The sequence below is a fragment of the Opisthocomus hoazin genome, chromosome 3 (assembly GCF_030867145.1).
Source record: "Opisthocomus hoazin isolate bOpiHoa1 chromosome 3, bOpiHoa1.hap1, whole genome shotgun sequence".
Classification (NCBI taxonomy): domain Eukaryota; kingdom Metazoa; phylum Chordata; class Aves; order Opisthocomiformes; family Opisthocomidae; genus Opisthocomus; species Opisthocomus hoazin.
In genome coordinates, this window is record NC_134416.1 from 109416148 (window position 1) to 109435930 (window position 19783).

A 19783-nucleotide genomic window follows, 5' to 3' on the forward strand; every position below is an offset into this window, starting at 1 on the left:
GTCCTCTTTGCTTTGATTTTATTGCAGGTGCCGCACATAGCCGCGGAGAGGTGGAGCAGCATGCTGACGAGAGGTCTGAGACGGTGAGGCTGCTGCTGGCCAGGTCAGTGTGTAAGAGCAAAATATTGTGTGGCTCTTCAGTGAGGTGTGTCTCTTTTGATTTTGCAGGGACTGTGTGTGTGTGGGCGGCATTAGGCATTGGACCACTGTTTGAGGTGACCTGGGGTGGCAGCGAGGAGGAGCGTGGGGTGGGCGACTTGTCACGGGCGCAAGCGGTAATTTTGTGTCTCTTGGTATCTTAGGTAGCAGAAGCAACGCTGGCCGCGGCGTCTGCCTCTGGAACGAGCAGGTGAGTGGAGCAGGCCGGTGCTTCTGAGGAGGAGGTGGTTGCGGAAGGGGTTGGTGTTGGCCAGTGTGATGCTTACTGTCAGCCCTGTGTGTTGTCTGTGTTGTCGTCTTGTCGTTTTGCTTTTCAGATGGCAAAACGGAAGCAGGCGACTGCAGGCGCATCCCAGTTAGCCAAGGTGCTTTTTGTCGAGGATGGAGTCAGACCCCTGGCCCCCTGAAAGCTAAGTTGAGGGACTGGGGGGAGGGGACCACGGTTGTGAATTGCAGGGAGTGCTTGTAAAGTTAGCGTAGGGGAGAGGGCTGTGCAGGAGCGGGCCCCTTTGGGCATGTAAAGGGAAGGAAGGGGTTTCTCTTCAGCCCAATTGGGCAGGAGCGTTCCAGGCTGCGTCTGTGGTGCTGTGTCATTTTTGTCGTCTGTCTTCTGTGTCTTAGACCTTACCTGTATCTCAGCATCCTCATTGCTCTTTGTGCACATCAGGCACCACCCCTGGGGTCTCGAATGCCCCTACTCATCGGCGTGGTGCCAAGCGGGGGCTTCTCTTCTTGCCTTACAAGCGTAAAGCGTGGATCGGTCTCGTGGCGTGGAAGTTTCCGGTCGGTTCTCTTCTGCGGCGTCGTTCCAGGCTGTGTCAGCAGCTCTTCTCTCTGGCGGTCCATTTTCGTGGAGTGTGGGAGCTCTTCCCTGCATCCTTATGTTCTTAGGTCTTGAAGCCGGGCTTCTTGCACATGCGCCGTCTCTTTTGACTACTGTATCTTCGTGCCAGGGACCATGCTGTCTGACTCTGTTTTTCTGGGGCTGCCATGGAGGCGCCATGCTTTGGGCCGTCGCGGCCCTGTAGGTCTTCTTGTCCGGCGGTATCACCCGTCAGGGAGTCCTCCTTCTTGTGAAGGAGAGTTTTCTCTCTTCTTTGAAGCCCATTGTTTGTGGTCTTGTGTGTAGTGTCTGTCTGTGCCTGTGTGTGTTTTGGCTTGGAGCTGCTCTGCCCAGGGCAACCAGGGAACCTGTAAATGGCAGGGCCAGGGTGGGTGAGCAGCCAAGGTAAAGGAGCAGGAGATTGGAACTGATGCAGGCAGGCTTTGGTTTTGGGCGGTATCTCAGCATGTGCTGTTTGCTTTGATTTTATTGCAGGTGCCGCACGTAGCCTCAGCGGGGCGAAGCGGCGTGCTGACAAGAGGTCTGAGAAGGTGAGGCGGTTGTGTGCCGGGTCAGTGTGTAAGAGCAAATTATAGTGCAGCAACTCAGTGAGGGGTGTCTCTCTTGGTTTTGCAGGGGCTGTGCGGGCCACCTGTGGCATCGGACAACTGTTTTGGGGTGAGCTGGGGTGGCAGCGAGGAGGAGCGTGGGGTGGGTGACTTGTCACGGGTGCAAGCGGTAATTTTGAGTCTCTTGGTATCTTAGGTAGCAGAAGCAATGCTGGCCGCAGCGTCTGCCTCTGGAATGAGCAGGTGAGCGGAGCACCCCGGTGCTTCTGAGGAGCGGGTTGTTGTGGAAGAGGTTGGTCTTGGCCAATGTGATGCTTACTGTCAGCACTGTTTCTGGGTTTTTTCTTTTTCCAGTGAAGAAGCGCAACCTGTTGACTGCAGGAGCATCCCAGATACCCAATGCATTTTCGGTCGAGGATGGAGTCAGACCCCTGGCCCCGTGAAAGGTAAGTTGAGTTGCAGGGGCTGGAGAGGGTCTGGAGGGAGGGGAACAAGGTTGGGCGGTGTTGTAAAGTTAGTGTAGGGACAGGGCTGTGCAGGAACAGGCCCCTTTGGGCAGGTAAAGGAAGCAGGTTACTCTTGCACAACACTGTGTATGCAAGGGAGGGCAGTTCCAGCCTACGTCTGTGGTGGTGTCGTTTGCGTAGTGTGTCTTCTCTGCCTTAGACCTTCCTCAGGTCTCAATGTCCTCTTTGCACTCAAGGAGGGCATTGTGCATCTCGGGTGCCATCCCTAGCATCTCGAATAGCTTTACTCATCGTTACAGTGCCAGCTGGGAACTTCTTTGCTTGTGTTAGAAGTGTAAAGCATGGATAGGTCTTGCGTCTCGGAAGTTTATGCTCTGTCTGCTTTTGCAACGTTGTTCCAGGCTGGGACAGCACCTCTGATCTTGAGCGGTCTCTTTAGTCATCTTTTCTGAGAGATCTTCCTGGCATCCCAAACTTCTTAGGCCTCTAGGAAAGGCATTGTGCGCACACTTCATGCGAGTTGCGGACAGGTCTTTTTGCACAGTTCATAGCATTTGACTTTTCTCAGGCTGCCACAGATTCTTACTTGTGGCCCCCTAGGTCTTCTTGCCCAATGGCAGCTCTGGTCCAGGAGTCGTGCTTTTTAGAGTTTTTTATGTCTCTGCATCACACTGTTGGTCTTGTCTGTGTGCAGTGTCTGTGCATGTTTGTCTGGGTTAGAGCTGCTCTACCTGGGGGCATAGCAGTGACAGCAAGCAAAAGAATAACAATGAGATCCTATGGCTAACGTGTAGATAACCCTAGACTTTATAGGCAAAGGTTGTAGAGTTCGTTTCCGAGCAAGTAGCCCTGTATGCAGTGGGCAAGGAGAGTTGTTTCTGTAGTGCTAGGCAGAGACACAGGGGATGACCAGATTGTTATTAACAGCAGGCTGTAGTTGGAATCTAGATGGTGTACGTGAGTGGAAACAAGACTTCTGGGACTGGTCAACTGTTGCTCTGAATCTGGGTGACTCGTTTAATGTTGCTTTCACAGATGCAGAGGGATGAGCGGTGTGCCAAAGGGCGACAGAGGACACGCAAGTAGAGTGCCATAAGAAGGTCAGTGTGTGGTGTTGGAGGGAAGATATGACTGGTGGCTGTATGACTAGCTTATAAGTTTTGGGTTCTCCGTTTTGAAGATGCAAAGCAGGGTCTTGGTAACAGAGGTGACTCGGGCAAGGTGGGCCATGACTCGTGGGCTGAAGTAGCAGTTGTTATTGTAGTGTGCATTGTTGGTGAAGTTCTAAGCATCGCTTGTTGTTTGTGTTTTTCAGGTGGGATGTGAGCTTCGAGGTGCCAACCTGCAAAATGGCAGGGGCAACACGGGTCAGCAGCCAAGGTAAAGGAGCAGAAAGTGGGAATCGGTGCGGACACACTTTGGTGTTGGGCGTTATCTCAGCATGTCCTCTTTGCTTTGATTTTATTGCAGGTGCCGCACATAGCCGCGGAGAGGTGGAGCAGCATGCTGACGAGAGGTCTGAGACGGTGAGGCTGCTGCTGGCCAGGTCAGTGTGTAAGAGCAAAATATTGTGTGGCTCCTCAGTGAGGTGTGTCTCTTTTGATTTTGCCGGGACTGTGTGTGTGTGGGCGGCATTAGGCATTGGACCACTGTTTGAGGTGACCTGGGGTGGCAGCGAGGAGGAGCGTGGGGTGGGTGACTTGTCACGGGCGCAAGCGGTAATTTTGTGTCTCTTGGTATCTTAGGTAGCAGAAGCAACGCTGGCCGCGGCGTCTGCCTCTGGAACGAGCAGGTGAGTGGAGCAGCCCGGTGCTTCTGAGGAGGAGGAGGTTGCGGAAGGGGTTGGTGTTGGCCAGTGTGATGCTTACTGTCAGCCCTGTGTGTTGTCTGTGTTGTCGTCTTGTCGTTTTGCTTTTCAGATGGCAAAACGGAAGCAGGCGACTGCAGGCGCATCCCAGTTAGCCAAGGTGCTTTTTGTCGAGGATGGAGTCAGACCCCTGGCCCCCTGAAAGCTAAGTTGAGGGACTGGGGGGAGGGGACCACGGTTGTGAATTGCAGGGAGTGCTTGTAAAATTAGCGTAGGGGAGAGGGCTGTGCAGGAGGGGGCCCCTTTGGGCGTGTAAAGGGAAGGAAGGGGTTTCTCTTCAGCCCAATTGGGCAGGAGCGTTCCAGGCTGCGTCTGTGGTGCTGTGTCATTTTTGTCGTCTGTCTTCTGTGTCTTAGACCTTACCTGTATCTCAGCATCCTCATTGCTCTTTGTGCACATCAGGCACCACCCCTGGGGTCTCGAATGCCCCTACTCATCGGCATAGTGCCAAGCGGGGGCTTCTCTTCTTGCCTTACAAGCGTAAAGCGTGGATCGGTCTCGTGGCGTGGAAGTTTCCGGTCGGTTCTCTTCTGCGGCGTCGTTCCAGGCTGTGTCAGCAGCTCTTCTCTCTGGCGGTCCATTTTCGTGGAGTGTGGGAGCTCTTCCCTGCATCCTTATGTTCTTAGGTCTTGAAGCCGGGCTTCTTGCACATGCGCCGTCTCTTTTGACTACTGTATCTTCATGCCAGGGACCATGCTGTCTGACTCTGTTTTTCTGGGGCTGCCATGGAGGCGCCATGCTTTGGGCCGTCGCGGCCCTGTAGGTCTTCTTGTCCGACGGTATCACCCGTCAGGGAGTCCTCCTTCCTGTGGAGGAGAGTTTTCGCTCTTCTTTGAGGCCCATTGTTTGTGGTCTTGTGTGTAGTGTCTGTCTGTGCCTGTGTGTGTGTTTTGGCTTGGAGCTGCTCTGCCCAGGGCAACCAGGGAACCTGTAAATGGCATGGGCAGGGTGGGCATGCATCCCACATACAGGAGCAGGAGACAGAAATCGGCAAGGGCAGTCTGTGGTTTTGGGCAGTATCTCAGCATGTGCTGTTTTGTTGGAATTTTTTTGCAGGTGCTGCATATAGCCGCGGAACACTGAAGCAGCATGGTAACTAGAGGTCCGAGAAGGTGAGGCTGTTGTGATCTGGTTCTAAGAGCAAAATATTGTGCGGCAACTCAATGAGGTGTATCTCTTTTTTGTGTTTTTTTTTTTCCAGGGAATGTGGGTGTTGCCTGTGGCATTGGATGAGCGTTTGAGGTCAGCTGGGGTGGTAGCAAGGTGGGGCGGGTGACTTCTCGCGACTGCAGTGGTAACTTTGTGTCTCTTGGTATGTTAGGTACCAGAAGTGATGATGGCCACAGTGTCTGACTCTGGAATGAGCAGTTGAGTAGAGCGCCCTGGTGCTTCTGAAAATAGGGTTGTTGTGGAAGATGCTGGCATTGGCCAGTGGGATGCTTACTGTCAGAACTGTTTCTGGGTTTTGTGGTGGTGTGTTTTTTGTTTTGGTTTTTTTTTTTTTTCAGGTGACAAAGCAGAACCTGGTGGCTGCAGGAGCACTGATTTGTTTTCTTGTCGAGGATGGATTCAGACCCTTGGCCCTCTGAAAGCTAAGTTGAGTTGCAGGAGCTGGAAAGGGTCTGGAGGGAGGGGACCATGGTTGGGCATTGCAGGAAGGTGGTGTGAAGTTGGTGTAGGGGAGAGGGCTGTCCCGGATCAGGTCCCTTTGGGAGGGTAAATGGAAAGGGGTTTGTCTTCAGCTCAAGTGGGCAGGGCAGTTCCAGCCTGTGTCGGTGGTGGTGTGTCATTTGTGTGGTCTGTGTTGTGTGCCGTAGACCTTCTTGGCATCTCGATGTCTGTGTTACTCTTTGCATACAAGCAGTTCATCATGTGACTTGGATGCTATTTTCTCTCTGCTCTTCAGTCCTTCTCCCTCATCTTGTTTTTCTTTCTGCCATCCCTCTCTTTTTCTCTGTGACCCTCTGTGCTTTTCTACCTCTCAATTTGCAGTTGTCTTATGTGTCCCCCTTCTCTGTGTCTCTCTTCTGCTGTCCTGCTCCCCAGCCCTATTATTTATTGCTTCACCCCTCGGTCTTGCTCTCAGTCCCTGTTTTCTCTATTGCTCTCATTTGCTGTCTGTCCCAGTATCCTGCTCCCTATCATTCTCTATTTCAAAGTATCTTTCTTTCTGGTGTCATGTCCCTCACCTGTTTTCTCAATCACTCTGTCCTTCCTCCTGTCTTTTCCTTGTCTCTCTGACCTTCTACTTGTCGCTATTTTTTTCTTCCTTTCTCCCTCTCTCTGCCTCCGTCCAGTTGCTCTCCTCCTCGTCTCTCTGTCGCCAGCATTTCTTTCTCCATCTCTGCCCCGCTCGCTGTCCCTTTTCTCTTATTCTCTCTGTCCTCCATCCTCCCTGTAACTCTTTGTCTGTACATGTCCACACTGCTGCCTGTCCCTTTGTTTCTCGCTATATGCCCCTGTCCGGCTCGCTGTGCCGTTACTCCCCTCTGTCCTGTTCCTTGGCCTTTTTTCTCATCCCGCAGCCCATCACTTTTTTTGTCTTTCTCCACCTCTTTGTCCTGATCTGTGTGTGTCCCCCTCCCACCCCTTTTCCTCTGGCTTGTTCCCTGTGTTTTTGTCTCCCTTTTGCCGCCTTTATTCCTCCGATTAAATTTGTCAGGCCGAGCACAGAGAGTGGTGGTGAATGGAGTTAAACCCAGCTGGTGGCCGGAAACACGTGGAGTTTTCCAGGGCTCCATTTTGGGGCCAGTTTTGTTTAATACCTTTATCAATTATCTGACTGCGGGGATTGAGTGCTCCCTCAGTAAGTTTGCAGATGACAGCAAGTTGGGCGGGCGTGTCAGTCTGCTTGCGGGTAGGAAGGCTCTGCAGAGGGTTCTGGACAGACTGGATCAATGGGACGAGGCGAATTGTGTGAGGTTCAACAACAGGGCCAAGTGCCGGGTCCTGTCCTTGGGTCACAACAACCCCGTGCAACGCTACAGGGTTGGGGAAGAGTGGCTGGAGAGCTGCCGGGCGGAAAAGGACCTGGGGCTGTTGGTTGACAGCCAGCTGAACATGATCCAGCAGTGTGCCCAGGTGGCCAAGAAGGCCAATGGCATCCTGGCTTGTATCAGGGATAGTGTGGCCAGCTGGAGTAGGGCCGTGATCGTGCCCCTGTACTTGGCACTGGTGAGGCGGCACCTCGAGTACTGTGTTTGCTTTTGGGCCCCTCAGTACAGGAAGGACACTGAGTTGCTGGACCGCGTCCAGGGAAGAGCAATGAGGCTGGTGAGGGCTCTAAAGAACAAGTCTTACAAGGAGTGGTTGAGGGAACTGGGGTTGTTTAGTCTGGAGAAGAGGAGGCTGAGGGAAGACCTTACTGCTCTCTACAGCTACCTGAAAGGAGGTTGTAGTGAAGTGGGTGTTGGTCTCTTCTCCCAAGTAACTAGCAATAGGACGAGAGGAAATGACCTCAAGTTGCACCAGAGGAAGTTTAGATTGGAGATTAGGTAAAATTTCTTGACTGAAAGTTGTGAAGCATTGGAGCAGGCTGCCCAGGGAAGTGGTGGAGTCACTATTCCTGAAGGTATTCAAAAAATATGTAGATATGGCACTTCAGGGCATGGTTTAGCAGGCATGATGTTGATGTGTTGACAGTTGGACTTGATGATCTCAGAGGTCTTTTCCAACCTTGACGATTCTATGATTCCCTCTTGATCTATCTGTTCTGCTGCCCGCTCATCATACCCTCTCTCTCTTTCCCTCTGTCCTGTTCCTGTGAATAGTACGTTGGAGAGTGAGGCTGTATGTCTAGGGAGCCTCGTCTCGTTAGAGCTGCAAGACATGCATGTTTTCTCTTGGGTGGAGGACAGACAAGTCACCGGACTTACGGAAGAGGAAGGAAGGAGAGAAGGAGAGAGAAGCATCTGAAGCAGCAGTGTCTCCTGGCAGCGCCGAGAGTGAGAGCTGCAGTGAGTGCCAGGCCCTTGGGGCCCTGTCGCCCCTCTTCTGCATCCCAAGTCCCCCCATGGCCCCCTCTCTTTCCTACAGTGCTGTGATGCTGTGACTTTTTTTTTTTTTTTTTACTTCCCCGTACGTCCCCTCTTCTGTTTATGTTTGCGTCCTGCTCCCTCCCCCTCTTTTTCTCCCTCCACAATTTCTCTGCCCTGTTCCCTGTTGGTGTTCTCCTTTGCGCCTGTACATGCTACTCCATGTCCCTGCCTTTTTATTCCTCTTCCTCCTCCTTCCTTCTCTTTCTATCTGTATCCTTTTGTCTAGCTCACTGTCGCTGGTTTTTTTCATCATGTATCTCACTGTCCCCGTCCTCCTTCCTGTTCATGTCTTACTCTCTCTGACCCTTTGCGCTGCTCCCTGGCCCCCTTTGTTTTTTTCTCCATACTCCATCTCTTTGTAGGGCTCCTAATATACTTCTCTTTTTTTCTGACACACTACGTGCTTCTCACAGTCTATGTCTTTCTCTCTCTCATTCTCGTTATTCTGGTCTGTTGCTCTGTCTTGCATCCTGTCCTGTTGTTTCTCAGTCTATCCATTTGTCCCACTGCTTGCCCATATGCCTATTCCTTTCTGTCCTGTTGACCATCCCGGGTGTGTGTTCTCCATCTCCATCCTGCCGCTGTCCTGATCTATCTTTCTGTGCCCTGCTCTTTCTGTGTCTTTTCCTGTGTCCCTGCTGCTTTTTTTCTCCATCTCTGTTCAGATTCCTGTCCCTTTCCTTTTTCCTCTTGCTGTCCTTGTGCCCTGCTTCCTCTTGTGGCTTTTTCTGCCTTTCTCTCTCTGCACCATTCGCTCTGCCATCCCTTCTTTCTCTATCCCCCTGTACAGCTAGCTGTCCCTTCTCTCCTTTCTCTCTTCACAGAATCACAGAATAGTAGGGGTTGGAAGGGACCTCTGTGGGTCATCTAGTCCAACCCCCCTGCCGAAGCAGGGTCACCTACAGCAGGCTGCACAGGACCTTGTCCAGGCGGGTCTTGAATATCTCCAGAGAAGGAGACTCCACAAGTCTCCAGAGAAGGAGACTCTACTCTTCCTCGGTATTTTTTTCTTTCTCTATACCTCTCTCCCACTGCCCCCCCCGCCCCGTGCTGTCCTGCTCTCTGTCTCTTTTCTCTCTGTCATTCTGTCTTGCTCCCTGTGTCTGTGTTTTACTTTCTCCCTCTATCCTGCAGCCCAGTGCTTTTTTTCCCCTTCTTCCCTGCTGGCCAGCCGAGGCTTTTCCCCCCTCCATCTCTGTCCTGCTCCTATGTCTCTTATTTTTGCCTGTCTTTCACTTTATCCTGCCTCCCTGTCCCCCTTTTCTCTCTCAGTATTGCCTTGTCCCGCTCCCTGTCTTTCTTTGACAATCTGTCCTGCTCCTTGTCCTTCTCTCCCTTCGCTATTATTCCCTGTCCTCCTTCTGGCCTTTCCTTTCTTCCTTCTCTTTCTACCCTGCTGCTGCAGTGCCTCTTTCTCCACTGCTGTTCTGCTCCCTGGCCCTTGTTTCCTCTTGCTGTCCCTCTGTCCTGCTTCCTGTCCCCAGTTTTTCTGTCTCTCTATCCTGCTGCCTGTCTGGTTGTTTCTTAGTTTACCTCCCTGTCCAGCTTGCTCTCCCTTTTTGCCTTTCTCTCCTTCTCTGTCCTGCTTCCTGGCCCTTTCTTCTCTTCCTCTCTTTCTGTCCTCTAGCTTCTTGCTGATTTGTGTTGGGGTTCCAACCCCAATCACCCCCTTCGCCTGATCCTTTCTTTGGTTCTTAGTACCTTTTTTCCTGTTCCCTGTCATTTTTCTCTCTTTGTCAGTGTGTCCTGCACTGTAAGGGATGGGAGTGGGAGGCTGAAAAAGGGTGGGAAGCTGGGAGGGGGGGCGAGTGGAGGCTGGAAAGTGGTAGGAGGTTGCAGAGGGCTGGGAAGCTGGGTTAAGTAGAGGACAGCAAAATGGGGGGTGGGAGGCCAGAAAAACAGGAGTCTGGAAAGGGGTGGGAAGCTGCAGCGGGGTGGGAGGCCCGGGGGGTGAGTAGAGGCCAGAAAAATATGAGGCTAGGGACGAGAGTAGAGGCCAGAAAAAAAGGAGGCTGGAAAGAGGTGGGAGGATGGGTTAAGTAGAGCGAGAAAAATAGGAAGTGGGAGGCCAAGGGGCGAGAGTAGAGGCCAGAAAGAAAAGGAGGCCGGAAAGGGGTGGGAGGCCGCAGCGGGGTGGGAGGCCGGGGGCGAGAGTAGAGGCCAGAAAGAAAAGGAGGCCGGAAAGGGGTGGGAGGCCGCAGCGGGGTGGGAGGCCGGGGGCGAGAGTAGAGGCCAGAAAGAAAAGGAGGCCGGAAAGGGGTGGGAGGCCGCAGCGGGGTGGGAGGCCAAGGGGCGAGAGTAGAGGCCAGAAAGAAAAGGAGGCCGGAAAGGGGTGGGAGGCCGCAGCGGGGTGGGAGGCCGGGGGCGAGAGTAGAGGCCAGAAAGAAAAGGAGGCCGGAAAGGGGTGGGAGGCCGCAGCGGGGTGGGAGGCCGGGGGCGAGAGTAGAGGCCAGAAAGAAAAGGAGGCCGGAAAGGGGTGGGAGGCCGCAGCGGGGTGGGAGGCCGGGGGCGAGAGTAGAGGCCAGAAAGAAAAGGAGGCCGGAAAGGGGTGGGAGGCTGCAGCGGGGTGGGAGGCTGGGGGCGAGAGTAGAGGCCAGAAAGAAAAGGAGGCTGGAAAGGGGTGGGAGGCCGCAGCGGGGTGGGAGGCCGGGGGCGAGAGTAGAGGCCAGAAAGAAAAGGAGGCCGCAGCGGGGTGGGAGGCCGGGGGCGAGAGTAGAGGCCAGAAAGAAAAGGAGGCCGGAAAGGGGTGGGAGGCCGGAAAGGGGTGGGAGGCCGGGGGCGAGAGTAGAGGCCAGAAAGAAAAGGAGGCCGGAAAGGGGTGGGAGGCCGCAGCGGCGTGGGAGGCCGGGGGTGAGAGTAGAGGCCAGAAAGAAAAGGAGGCCGGAAAGGGGTGGGAGGCCGCAGCGGGGTGGGAGGCCGGGGGCGAGAGTAGAGGCCAGAAAGAAAAGGAGGCCGGAAAGGGGTGGGAGGCTGGGGGCAAGAGTAGAGGCCAGGAAGAAAAGGAGGCTGGAAAGGTGTGGGAGGCTGCAGAGGGGTGGGAGACCGGGGGAGCAAGTAGAGGCTAGAAAGGCTATTTCCTCTGGCTTCTTTATCTCTCTTTCCTGCCTTGTTTATTCCTCTGATTCAAGTTCTCTCTCGATCCGTGTGTTCTGCTTCCCACTCATCATATTCTCTCTTTCTCTGTCCTATTCCTGCTTGTAGTGTGTGTGAGGCTTATTGTCTAGCAAGCCGCATGTCGTATGAGCTCTAAGACACCCACATGCATTTTCTCTCAGGTGGAGGAGAGCCAAAAGATTGGAATTACAGAAGAAGAAGTGAAGAGATAAGGAGAGAGAAGCATCTGAAGTGTCAAAGTCTCTCGGCAGCACCGAGAGTGAGAGCTGCAGTGAGTCCACCCTCGGGGCCCTGTCACCCCTTTTCTGCATCCCAGTCCCTCCCCTGGCTCCCTCTCTCTCACACTGCTATGATTATTTTTTTTTTTCTGCTCTTGTGTACCTTCTTTCTCCAGCTGTCTCTGACTTGTCCCCATCTTTTAGGTCCTCCCTCTTTCTGCCCTGCAGCCCGTGGCATTTTTTTCCTTCTTTCCCTCTTTCTGTTCAGCTCCTGGTTAGAAGTATTGCTTTCCTCCTTCTCTATCCCATAGCCTGTCAGTATTTTTGCTTTGGCGCTTTCTGTCTGGCTCCTTGTCCCTTGATTCTAGGCCTTTCTTCTTAGCTCCATAGCACATCACAGAGCTACTGCTTTCTCCATGTCTGTTCCATTCTATTTTCTCATCTCTCTTCGTCTGGGTCCCTGCCCCTATTCTTTTTTCCTCTGTCATGCTGCAGGGTTTTTTTTTTTTTGCATCTCCTTCCTGCTCCCCGTTCTTCATTTTCGGTCTCTGTCCTGCTCCCTCTTCTTCTTTCTGCTGCTGCTCTTCGTTTCTCCATCTCTGTGGAACTGCCTGTCCCCATCCTTCTCTCGCTGTCCCTTTCCCTGCTTCGTGCTTTCTCGTTACACCGCAGCTGTCCAGCCATCTGTCGTTTTTCTTCTGTCTTGTAGCATCCTGCACCTTGCTCCTCATTTTTGGCAGCCACGGCCCAGCAGCGCATCGTTCCGGGAGCCGACTGACCGACTGTTCTCCGCTGGACCGATGGGCACAGCTCCGGGACGGACTGCCGAGGTGTCGGAGGGGCAGGGGGAGCGTAGGGGATACCGAGGCTCAGAGCAGACCCGTTCCCCAGATTCATTCCGTGTGTGACTGAATAAACACCTATTGTCTCTTTTGCCTTCCCTCCTGTGTCTGTGCTTCCTTTACATGGGACAAGGCACTGTGACGGACCCCAGGGGAGGAAGAGACTGACTTCGTGGCTCAGGAGATGGCCCCGTGTTCCTGCTGGGCTCCAGCTGTGGGCCTGGGCTGGAGAAGCCGCAGGTGCGGGTAGTGGGGCTGATGGCGACCGCCCCTCCCTTTAATGCGGTGGTTGCCGGTGGGTGTGCCGGTGCTGCCATGCCCTGGGTGGCTGTGGAGGGGCCAGTGGCAGCTGAGGGAGGAGCGGAGCTGTCGCCGAGCTTCGGCTGCAGCAAAGGAGAAAGTGACCGGGGGGGGGTTAGTTTGTTTAGTTTGCCATCCTTATTTTGTACTTATTTCTCTCTTAATCACACTGATTTTAAATTTTTTTTACATCTGCTTTTATTTAGTTTTCTGTTTCGTAATCCCCATTGTTTTTAAAATTTACTCTCTGTTTATTTTGTTTACTGCCCTTATTTTAAAACTTTTTTCCTTTATTTTCCTAATTCCTGTCACTTTTAATATTTTCTATGTTGAAGGAAGGGGTTAAAGGGATTTTAGTAGAAGCAGTCTTGCCTAATAGTCAAGGAATTTAGTAGAAGCAGCACTGCCTGATAGTTGCTGTGCAGAGAACTGACAGTGCTTATCTATTGTGTAAATTAACTGAGGCAGAGTCTTGCATTTCCTTACAAAGGGGATAATTCCTGATAAGGACTGGGGAGTCGCCTAGAACCAGCTAAGACTGACCTTGCAGTTTGGATGGAAGCCAGAAGAGAACTGAGTTTGCCCAGAAACAAGAGTCAATCAGCGAGCACCGTGATGAAGAGGATGAGCCTTCATCTTGGGACCCCCAACGACCACCACCAGGAGGCATTGTGCAAGCACGGCTGGGAGGAGCCTATGGAAATTACTCTTTGGAACTGATTTTAATACGAAGCAGGGATAGGTCATGCATATGTATAGGCAGATTGGGTATTTGAGGAATATATAATATTTGACCGTATAAATTGAAGAAGCAAGTTATTGTCTGGCATGCATGACTTTGGTGGGGCTACCCCCCGTGCCGCCCGGCGCTGAATAAACATACTTACTTTACAATCTTACAGATCGTGGAGTCTGTTTTCCGCACGTCAATGTCATCTTTTTTCCAGTTCGCTGTCTGTATTTTTTTCTCCTCTGTCCTTTATGCATTTGCTTTTGAAATGTTATTTCTTTGTCTGCGTTTTTGTTATAGTTTGGCTGTGGCTGGCAACAATAGGGCCATGCGGCTGCTCTGCTGCACTTCCCCCCACTGGAGTGGGGAGGAGAATAGAAAGCAAAAGGCAAAAACGCATGGGTCGGGATAAGGGCAGTTCTAACAGAACAGCAAACAAAAGGAACAGTAACAACAATAATGATAAGGAGAATACACAAAACAAATAGCAGAATGCACAGAGCGACTCTCACCACCCTCTGCCACGTGCTCCCGAGCCTTGACTGACTTCCCGCCGCCCAGCTCCCCCAACCAGAACCCAGCATGACAGCACGTGGTATGGAATACCCTGTTCTGTTTGGCCAGGTCAGCCCGCCCTGCTGTGTCCCCTCCTGGCTCCTAGCGAAAATTAACCCTGTCCTGGCTGAACCCAGGATAGTTTTACTTCACCGTCTGTATTTTTCACTTTTTTTCCTTTATTCTCTCAATCCTTTTTTAAAAATACCCTTTCTGTGTTTACTTTTATCCCATTTGCTGTCTTCGTTTTTCAGTTTTCTTGTCTTTCCTTAGCGCCATCACCTTTAAAATTTTCTTTCTATGTCTACTTCTATCAGACTCCCATCCCTAGTTTTAATTCTTTCTTGTCTGTCATGTACCCTGTCAGTCTTAATTTTTTTTTTGTCTACATCCAGTTGCTTTTAAACTATTCTTTCTGTGTCTACTTTTATCTACCTCACCGTCCCTATTTTTCAATTTTTCACTCTTGCATTCCTATCAGGTTTTAAGTGTTGTTTCTAGATGTACTTTTATCTCATTGTCTCTCCCTCTTTGTTAGATTTTTCCTGTTTCCCGTAACCCCTCTCTTGTAAAATTTTTGTCCTAGGTCTGCTTTTATCGAGATGTCTCTCCCTGTTTTTTAATTGTTTCCTGTCTGCCTGGTACCCTGTTGCTTTTAAATTTTCTTTCCTAGTCTATTATTACCCAGTTCGCCACCTTTCTTTGTCAGTTTGTTCTTGTCTGTCCTGTACATGGTCACTTGTGTAATTTTCTTTCTATTTCTCTCAGCCATTTAGATTTTTTTTCTATTTTAAAATTTTTTCCTCTATGTCTTCACTTTTGAATTTTTCTTTCTGTGTTCACTTTCATGTATTTTTCTGTCTCTATTGTCTGCTTTTTTCCTATCTGTCCTCTACACTGTCAATTTTAAAATTTGTTTTTTAAGTCTACATTCTGGATTCAGCTGGGCTAGCATGAATTTTCACGAGAAGTGGGTCCGGCAAACCCAAACCAGCCGATTCAATGGGACATCACACTTGGTATTTAAGGGGGTGAGCTGGCTGAAGGAGGGGGATTTGCTAGTCGAGAGGAAGCTGAGCATTGGGCGGCAAGAACATAGCATGCTGTATATTCTTGTTATCAGTATTATTGTTGTTATTTTTCTTCTCCCTTTGCCATCCTGTTAAACTGTTTTTATCGCAACTCACGAGTTTTGCCTTTTCCTTCTGACTCTTCTCTCTGTGCCTCCAGGGGTGGGAGAGGAGGGAGAGAGCAACTGCGTGGTTGTTTGTCACTGGTAGGGACCTAACCACAATGCTGCCTTTTAGTTTGGTCTTGCTTTTTTAAGTTCTTTCCTCTCTTAATCCCAGGGCTTTTAAATTATTTATTTTTTATCTCATTTTATCTCATTTGCTGTATTGTTTTTAAATTATTTTGTCTCATTATCCCTTGGCACCATCGCTTTTTAAATTTTCTTTCTGCATCTCCGTTTTAGTTTGCCAATGTTTCTTTTTATTTTTTTCTATTTATTTCCCTAACCACCCCGCTTTTAAAATTTCATACATTTATCCCAGTTTATTGTCTTTATTTTGCTGTTATTTCTTTTAAATATTTGTTGTGTTTCCTTAGCGCCGTCGCTTTTTCAGTTTTCTTTCTCAGGCTTTTTCAGTTTGCTGTCTATTTTTTAGTTTTTCCCTTTATATTTTTAGTGCCTCTCCTATCCGAGTGTTCTACGTCTGTTTTTTTCCCTTCGATGTCTTTATTTTTAATTATTCATTCTCTTTCCTTAGCACCCTTTCGTTTTAGATTTTCTACATCTCTGTTTTAGTTTGCTTTCCGTAATTTTTAATTTTTTCCCCTTTATTTACCTCATCTCTGTCATTTTAAAAATTTTGTACTTTTCTCTCATTGGCTGCCTTTACATTTTAATTGCGTTTGCTCAGCTTTCCTTAGCGCCATTGCTTTTTAGATTTTCTTTCTTTTTACATCTCGGTATAATTTCTCGTCACTCTTATTTGCTTAATTTCTTTTATAATATTCTGTATAATTTTATCCCGGTTGCTGCATTTATCTCCCTGTCTTCGTATTTTAATTATTTCCTGTGTTTCCTTAGAGCCCTCACTTTGTAAGTTTTCTTTCTCTGTTTATTTTAGTTTACCGTTCTATTTGTTCATCTTTCCCTTTATTTCCCTAATCCCATCACTTTTTAAATTTTCTTTTTACACCTGCTTTTATTCCTTTTGCTGTTTTTAAAAATTATTTCTCATCCTTTTTTTGTGCTATCGGTTTTTAAATTTTCTGAGTCTCCTTTCTAGTCTGCTATCTCTATTTCATAATTATTTCCTTTACTTTCTTAATGCCTATAATTTTTAAAATGTTCTTCATACGCCTGCTTTTGTCACTTTGATGTCTTGAGTTTTAGCTATTTCTTCTCTTTCTTTAGTGCCCATGCTTTTTAGATTTTCTTTCTGCGTCTGCATTGTAGTTCACTGTCCCAATTTTTCAGGGTTTTTTTCCTCCTTTATTTTCCAGCGTGGCTGCAGAGGAGTTGGGGGAGGGAGTGATGTGCTGCAGGGCTGTTCTTTCAGGATGGGTTCCAGCTGTGGGCCAGGGCAGCCCAGGTGAGACCCATGAGGTAAGAATGGGGTCGGGCTAAGGTGTTAAAAAGGATGTGGGCAGGGATGGGCCGGGGCAGACCCTGGTGTGGCTGAGGATGGGGCCAGCTCTGCTGTGCAAATGGCTCCTGCTGGGAAGGGGGCTGCCCAGGCATGCCTGTGCACAGGAGCTGGCCAAGGAGCTAATCAAAGGGCGTTCCACAGGCAGCCACCTCCAGCAAGAAACAGCCAGACCCGTGGCGAGGAAGGATTGCTCGGAGCCATCCCCGACATGGCGCACTGCTGGCACATGGCTCCAGGAGCTCGCTGCTTCTGTTAGCTGCATGTGTGAGCCGCCATGCGTCTGGAAAGCCTCATGGGACAGAAGCATCGAGGCTAGGATTGGGCAGCCAGCACTGCAGAAGAGGAAGGTGGCAGAAATGGAGAGAGAAGCATCAGGGTAGCGATGGTCTCCTGCTGGGAGCTGCGGTGAGTCATGAGTCCGGGCCCATCCCCCACCGTACTTCTCCAGATCTCTGCCTGCCTCCCTCTCCTTTTCGGGCTGTCTGGCTCCCTGAAGTGTTACGTTCTTCTGCCAACACCGCCCTGTATCTTGTCGCCTTCTATATTTCCTTTCTACGTCTTTCCTGTTCTGGCTCCCCAGCTGTTATTATTTCATTCTTCTCCCACTGCCGCCTTCCCTCTTTCTTGGGAAAATTGCAGTTCTAGGTCTCCCTCTACCCAGCGACCTACATCTGTTTTCAGCGACCCCTTCTGCTCTGCTCCCTGTCACTCTTCCCATGTCCTTTCCCTAGGACCATCTATCAGGTTCCCTCTCCCGATGTTCAACTTCTTGCCCGTATGGCCAGTACCCTGTTGCTTTCTAAATTTGCTCCTTGTGTCTATGTTTAACCGGTTCCCCGTCCGTGTGTCTCTGCCTGTCCTCTACTTTATCACATTTTGAATTTTGTTTGATTTATTTAGTTTGCTGAGCCTATTTTTAGGTATTTTTCCTCTCTGTTCTTAATCCATTTGCTTTTTAAATTTTCTTAATATGTCAACTTTTATCCAGTTTGTTGTTCATATTTTTAAATTTTTTTCCCCGTCTGTCCTTTACCTCATCGTTTTTGAAATTCTCTTTCTGCATCTACTTTTATGAAGCTGCCCATCCCTGTTTCTAATTGTTCTTTGTCGGTCGTGTAGCCCCTCGCTTTTACTATCATGAAGTTTGTTATCCCTGTATTTAATTTTTTTCTTTAATTCCCTAATCGCTGTTGCTTTTTAAAAATTCTCTCTGTCTACTTTTATCCCGTGTGCTGTGTGCGTGTTAATTTTTTTCCTTCTCTCCTTAGCGCTGTTGCTTTTTAAAGTATCTTTCGGTGTCTCTGTTTTACTTCACGATCTGTAATTTTGAATGTTTTTTTCCTTCCTTTCCCTAGTCCCCATTGCTTCTGAAATCTTCTTTCCACATACCTTTTTCCCAATCGCCATCAAAGATACTTTCTTCTCTTAGCTCCGTCGCTTTTTCTGTCTATTTCTGCGTTTTAGTTTGCCGTTGCTATTTTTCAGTTCTTCCCCTTCCTTTTTTTCATTGTTTTGTCTTTTTTCCCCAGTGCCATCGCTCCTTGCATTTTCCTTGTGCGTCTCCGTTTTAGTTCGCTGCAGCTAATTCTTAATTATTTATTTGTTTCCATAAGCGCCATTGGTTTTAAAATTGCCTATCTGCTTTTATTTCATTTGCTGTCTTTTCATCTACATGTCGTTTTTTTTTCCTTAGCGCCCCCGTGTTTTACAATTCTTTTCTACTTCTTTCAATTCAATGTTGCTATGATTTAATTTTTCCATATTTCCTTGATCCTATTTGCTTCTAAAATTTTTTCTCCTTTTGTTCCCTTCCCTGTCTTTGTTAATTTTTTCTCATCTTCTCTTAATGCCGACGCTCTTTAGATTTTCTTCCTACATTTATGTTTTAGTTCACTGTCTCAATTTTTGATTTTTCCCTTGATTTCCCTAAAAAGGCTCGGTTGCAAAATTTTCTTTCTATGACTAATTTTATTCCCTTTTCCATTTTTCCAAAAATTATTGCTTTTCTTTCCTTAGTGCAGATGCTTTTCAAATTTGTTTCTATGTCTCTGATTTAGTTCTCATTCTCTTTTAAAATTTGTTCCTTGTTTTGTTAGTCCCTGTGGCTTTTAAAATTTCTTGTCTTCTTTTAGCCCATCGGCTGTCTTTACTTTTATTTCTTCTCTTATCGCCCTCGCTTATTAGATTTTCTTTCTACGTCTGTGTTGTAGTTTATCATTTTTCCATTTACTTGCCTAATCTCCTTTGCTTTTAGACTTTTCTACTTCTGTCCCATTTGCTGTCTTTATATCACTGGGTTTTTTAATTATTTGTTGTGTTTTCTTAGCGACGTCACTTTTTACATGTTCTTTCTACATCTGTTTTAGTTTGCTGTCCCTATTCTTTCATTTTTGCCTTCATTTCCGTAACGCCCGTTGCTTTTTCAAAGTTCTTTCTATGCCCAATTTTTCCGCTGCGAAGTCTTTATTTCTGGACTTTTAATAGCGCTCTTGCTTTTAAAATTGTCTTTCTATATCTCCTTATAGTTTGCCATGGCCATTGTAAAGTTTTTTCCTTCCTTCCTTAATCACCGCTGGTTTTAAACTTTTCCGTCTGCTTTTGCGCCTTCTGCCGTCTTTATTTTTTCTTTCTTGTCTTTCCTTACTGCTGTCGTGTTTTCAATTTTTTCTTTACGTCTCTGTTTTAGTACGCTGTCCGTATTTCATAATTTTCTCCTTCCCTGACAGCTATGGCTTTTAAAATGTTCTTTCTATGCCTACTTTTGTTGCTTTTGCTGCCTTTTTAAAATTGATTCTTGTCTTTCTTTAGCACCTTTGCTTTTTAAATCTTCTTTCTGTGCCTGTTTTTATCCCGTTCACTGTTTTTATTTCGCTATTTGTTAAATAATTTCTTAACTTTCCTTGGCGCCCTTGCTTTTAAAATTTTCTTTCTGCATCTACGTTTTTGTATGCCATTGCTTCTTTTTTTGCCATTTATTTCCTGAATCTCTATCGCTTTTTAGATTGTATATATTTATCCTGGTTTGTGGTCTTTATTTCATCGTTAGCACTTTTGAATATTTCACGAGTTTCCTTAGCGCCGTTGCTTTTTAGGTTTTCTTTCTATACCCCTTTTAACTTGTTGTCCCTATTTTTCAGTTTTTCTCTTTATTTCCTTAACACCCGTCGCTTTTAAAATGTTCTTACTGTATACTTTTTCCCCTTAGGTGCCTTTCTTTTTTTGTTCTTTCTTCAGTTTCTGTAGTCCTCCGGCTTTTTCGCTTTTCTTTCTACGTATCTCTTTTAGTTGTCTGTCCTTCATTTTTGATTTTTCCCTTTATTTTTCTAACCTTTATCGTTTTTTTAATTTTCTACTTCTATGTCATTCGCCACCTTTATTTTTTAATTAACTTTTCTCATTTTTCCTTAGCGCTGTCGAGTTTTACATGTTATTTCTACATCTCTGA

The 19783-nt window shown here is 48.3% G+C and overlaps 2 long non-coding RNA genes across 2 annotated transcripts in view; both read left to right on the top strand.

Annotated features, from left to right (window-relative positions):
• Positions 1-479: 479 nt before the first annotated feature.
• On the top strand, positions 480-1991 carry LOC142360778 (uncharacterized). Its single transcript, XR_012763350.1, has 4 exons — positions 480-1533; positions 1619-1660; positions 1748-1794; positions 1906-1991. It is a non-coding gene; the product is annotated as an uncharacterized LOC142360778 (long non-coding RNA).
• A 1232-nt stretch (positions 1992-3223) lies between these two features.
• The window catches only part of LOC142360779 (uncharacterized), a 42288-nt gene continuing 25728 nt past the window's right edge, over positions 3224-19783 (top strand). Inside the window, exon 1 of the long non-coding RNA XR_012763351.1 lies at positions 3224-3239. This is a non-coding gene — a long non-coding RNA (uncharacterized LOC142360779). The remainder of the gene's footprint in view (positions 3240-19783) is intronic.